Source organism: Zingiber officinale, chromosome 3B (genome assembly GCF_018446385.1).
Source record: "Zingiber officinale cultivar Zhangliang chromosome 3B, Zo_v1.1, whole genome shotgun sequence".
NCBI lineage: Eukaryota > Viridiplantae > Streptophyta > Magnoliopsida > Zingiberales > Zingiberaceae > Zingiber > Zingiber officinale.
In genome coordinates, this window is record NC_055991.1 from 32559660 (window position 1) to 32565159 (window position 5500).

The following is a 5500-nucleotide window of genomic DNA, read 5'->3' on the forward strand; positions in this document are numbered from 1 at the left end:
CCAACAACTGGGCCTCTCCAACCTCATCCCAAAGGACGGGTGTCCGACAAGGTCTACCATACAACGCCTCAAACGGTGCCATCTGGATAGCCGAATGAAAGCTGTTGTTGTAAGCAAACTCTACTAACGGCAGATGGTCCTCCCAACTGCCTCCGAAATCCATAACACATGACCTCAGCAGGTCCTCTAAAGTCTGAATGGTCCACTCTGACTGTCCATCTGTCTGTGGATGGAAAGTTGTACTAAAACGGAGCTGTGTGCCCAAGGCCTGCTGCAGACTCTGCCATAAACGAGACGTGAACCGTGGATCTCTATCCGAGATGATACTCAACGGAACACCATGTAGCCTGATGATCTCCCGACAATACAGATCTGCCAATCGATCCAGGGGATTAGTCCTCTGAATCGCTAAAAAGTGCGCGGATTTGGTTAATCGATCAACGATTACCCAAATCGCGTCATGACCTCGTCGTATCCTCGGCAACCCTACCACAAAGTCCATGGTAATGTGAAACCACTTCCACTCAGGAATAGGAATCCGCTGAAGTAATCCTGCAGGTCTCTGGTGCTCATCCTTCACCTACTGACAAACAAGACATCTAGCTACGAAATTCACGATGTCTTTCTTCATGCCGTTCCACCAATAGGAATGCCTCAAGTCTCGATACATATGGGTCCCGCCTGGATGGATCGCAAATCGAGAACGGTGAGCCTCCTGAAGTAGCTCCTGTAAGACCGGATGAGACTGAGGTACGCATAATTTGCCTCGGAAGTATATAACACCCTCCTCGTCTCGTGTGAACTCGGTCTGCTGCCCGGAAGCTATCTGACTGCTAATGAACTGCAAATGCTGATCACCAGCCTGGGCCTCACGGATCCTCGTCCTGATCGATGACTGAGCAACCATGGTAACCAGAATACCCTGCTCTGTCTGTCCATGCTCCTCAAGGTCTAACTCGGAGAAACCCTGAACCAAGTCTGTAACTGAAACTCGGTGGCAAGCCAAAGTCCCTCTGGACTTTCTGTGAGTGCATCGGCAACCACATTAGCTTTTCCCGGGTGGTAGCTAATGGTACAATCGTAATCCTTCAGGAACTCCATCCATCTCCTCTGACGGAGATTAAGCTCCTTCTGAGTGAAAATATATTTGAGACTCTTATGATCAGTGAGAATCTCAAATGTAATACCGTATAAATGATGCCGCCAAAGCTTCAGAGCAAAGATGATGGCAGCTAACTCCAAGTCATGAACTGGGTAGTTATTCTCATGCTCCTTCAGCTGACGAGAAGCATAAGAGACTACTCTGCCGTGCTGCATCAAAACAGCGCCCAAACCCTGAAGAGACGCGTCGGTGTAGAGTACAAATCCGTCCTCTCCAGAAGGTAAAACCAAAACTGGAGCCGACACTAATCTCTGCTTCAGCTCCTGAAAGCTGGTCTCGCAATCCTTGGACCACATGAACTTCACGCCTTTCCTGGTAAGGCGTGTCAGCGGCATAGCAATGCGCGAGAAACCTTCGACAAAACGTCGATAATAACCGGCCAGTCCCAGAAAACTGCGAATTTCCTGAACTGACTTCGGCTGCTCCCAACCGGTGACAGCCTCGATCTTCTGAGGATCAACTGAAATACCTCTACTAGAAACCACGTGTCCCAGAAAACCGACTGAAGATAGCCAGAATGCACACTTGCTGAACTTCGCGTACAGCTGATGCCGTCTAAGAGTCTCCAAGACTATACGAAGATGATGAGCATGCTCCTCCTCGGAATACGAATAGACCAATATGTCATCAATGAAAACGATAACAAACTGATCTAGATACTCCAGAAAGATGCGGTTCATCAAGTCCATAAACACCGCTGGAGCATTGGTAAGCCCAAATAGTATTACCAAAAACTCATAATGACCGTATCTAGTATGGAAAGCTGTCTTCTGAATATCTAAGTCTCTAACTCTCAGCTGATGATATCCGGATCGCAGATCAATCTTAGAATACACTGATGTACCTCTGAGCTGATCAAACAAATCCTCGATCCGTGGTAATGGATATTTATTTCTGACGGTCACTGCATTCAGCTGTCTGTAGTCAATACATAACCTCATAGTGCCGTCATTTTTCTTGACAAATAATACCGGAGAACCCCATGGAGAAACACTAGGGCGAATGAATCCCCTGTCTAAAAGCTCCTGGAGTTGAACCTTCAGCTCGTTCAACTCTTTTGGTGCCATACGATAAGGAGCTTTCGATGCCGGTGCGGTCCCCGGAATCAGCTCAATAGCGAACTCGACTTGCCTTCTGGGAGGCAAACCTGGTAACTCCTCTGGGAATACATCCGGATACTCTCGGACTACCGGAACGTCGGAGAGCTGCGAACTACTGCTATCTTCAGTACTAATAAGAGATAATAGGAAACCGTGACAACCGTGAGACAACAGCTTCTGCGCCTAGATCACCGAAATAATCGAGATACCGTCATCTCTGATGCCAGTGAAACTCCACGAGGGTTGGTTCGGAGGCCGGAAGGTGACCACCCTCGTCTGGCAATCAACGGTAGCATGATATACTGACAGCCAATCCATGCCAAGAATGATATCAAACTCGACCATCTCCAATACTAGAAGATCTACCGTAAGTATCATGTTACCAAAGTCTAACGGGCAACCTTTGACCTCCTGGGTGACGTCTAAAGTATCACCGGACGGTAGGGAGACGGTCAATCGCTGCAGTCTAAAAGTAGGTAATCTACCAATCTCCCACATAAAGGTACGGGATATAAAAGAGTGCGAGCTACTAGTATCAATCAATATATCAATGAAAAATGCATAAATGGAAATCATATCGCGGAAAACGGATCCGTCGGCTCGCTGCGCATCCTCTCTGGTAATCGCATGAACACGTCCAGTCTCTAGCGGAGGAGGAGGGGGTAACGCTGCCAGCGGCTGCTGAGACTGAGAGGACGGTGACTGATACTGTGCAGATGACTGGGACTGAGTCTGGTACTGGCCTAGAGGCTGAGGCTGCATCTGATACTGCCCCTGCGTAAGATAATAAGGTCCTGGAACAGAACTCTGGGGTGCTATGGAAGCACTGGAGTACTCCTGTCCAAGCATGCCAAATGCTGCTGCTGCAGGTGAAGCTATCCCCTGCTGACGATGTGAAGATTGGGTTTTCTGCCCTCCTCGATATGCTCCTGACTGACTAGACTGTCCCCTCTGACCTGACCCTCCTGAAGTAGTGTGCTGAGCCTTCAGTTGACAATCTCGGCTCTGGTGCCCAGGCAGTTTGCAATAAAAGCAAACTGGCTGTCCCAGAGAGCAAGTTGGGGTGAGGTGATCTCTGGATCCACATCGAAAACAGTGAGTATCGCTGGAAGGTGGTTGCCGGTTCTGCTAAGAAAACCGGGAACGTCCTGAAGAAGACCACCCTGACTTCTGAGGCCTACGAGATACCCCAGAAGTACCCTGACCTGACCGACTGCGACTACTCTACTGCTGTCCTGTCGCCGGTGTCTCCTGGATCTGTCCGGATGCCTGACCCGTATGCTTCCTCTTCCTGTCCGGAAATGCTCTCTGTTGAGCTAACTCTATCATCAAAGCTTGATCCAGTGCATCTGAGTAAGATACGATCCCTAAACCGGCAAGCCGTACTTGCAGATAACCATCCAGTCCCTGTATAAACTGCATCATACGAGATCTATCCTCCGCAACTAACTCTGGACAAAACTTAGCCAACCGGTTGAATTCAGTATTATACTCTATCACCGTGCGATTGTTCTGCCTCAAACTCATGAAATCCTGCTGGCGAGCCATCTGATATGATAGTGGAAAGAAACGACTCTCAAAAGCCTCTTTGAACCTGGTCCAAGTGACATTTCGCTCGCCGATAATAGAACGCTGAGTAATCCACCAGGCGTTAGCCTCATCCCGTAAATGAAAAGCAGCCAACTCTGCTTTCTCCCACTCGGAGCAAGCCATATAGAAGAAGGTCTGCTCCATAGTCTCTATCCATAATAGAGCCATACTCGGATCAAGGTCTCCTCGGAAGAGTGTGAATCGAGTCTTCATCGACTCTGCTAATACTGGAATCCTAGCTCGTGCTGCGACAATATCAGTGAGCTGTGTCAGGACGGCTGTAGGAACTGGCGGAATCACTGGAACTAGTGCTACAAGTGGTACCGCGGAATAAACCGGAGGAGGTACTCCCAGTGTTGCTGAATAAACTGGAGCATAAGCCGTCGGTGGTACTGCCGGGTGAACAAAAGTGGCCACAGCTGGAGGTACAGTAGGTAGTGATACTGGAGGTGGAGCAGCTGCTGCTACTGTAGGCACTGGGGGCACAGATGCCACTGGTGTCGGGTACACTGTAGGTCCAGGTGGCGGTGGTACTGAATACGCCGTAGGCTGCTCTGGAGCAGATGTTGGGTATGCCAATGGTACCCCTGATGGTACCGGAACTACAGTAGGGATAGGTACACTCGGCATAACCGAGGTAGGTACCTCTATAGGAGCCATCGGGGTCTGAGAGCCCGATGCGCCCGCAATATGCTGAGTCTGTCCCTGATTGACAGTCTCATCAATAGTAGGCATCTCTGGCATATCCAGAGATCCCGTGGTCCTCGTACGTGGTCGTCCAGCACCACGTCTCGCCGCAATACGCGTAGATCTCCTCATATTTGTTAAGTTATATTACAGATATTACTACCAATATAACAATCATAATAAATAAACATCATACCTATTTGCCGTCTGGAGATGTTCCGTCGCTGTCCAGTCCCCAATTTAACCTCAAAATTCTGAACGAGAAAATCGTCGGAAATCCATATAAATCCGAAACGGAAACCCGAAACATAACCACAACGAAAATCTGGAAATGCCCAGTTTGACTCGCAAACCTGGCTCTGATACCAAATAAATTATCACGCCCAGAGGAGTCCCTGTCCGAAGAAATTTCGGCAGCATCTCCCCTGTACAGTGGACAATCTGAAACTTTCTACATCTCCATATACCTCAGCCACATGCGGCTGGAATAATAACAGAAATAAAATACAATACACAGACATTCTACGCAGTTTATATAATAAGTAAATGGAAGAATAATACTCTGACTCGAAATCAACCCTACTTCACTACACTCGTAAAGCTCAAATCCGATTTACTCACCTCTTCTGCCGTCCAGGCAGGCATGTAGTAAAACATATCGAAATAAAATCCATTGACAGATAAAATTCATACCAGATCCAAAGTATCAAAAATTCATAGTATTAAAAACAGAATAAGTCTGAACATAAACTAATAAAGAAGAAAACCAAAAGATTACTAAGCCCTCGTGGTCAGCAGGGGACTAACAACTGGAACTCTCTCCTGACAGTATCAACATGAAAAATAACAACAATGGAAGCGGGGTGAGTCCAACACTCAGCAGGTACAACTAATATACAAAGTAGAGAAATAACACCTAGCACTAATCATGCGTACAGTCTCCTGATATAAGAAAGATAAA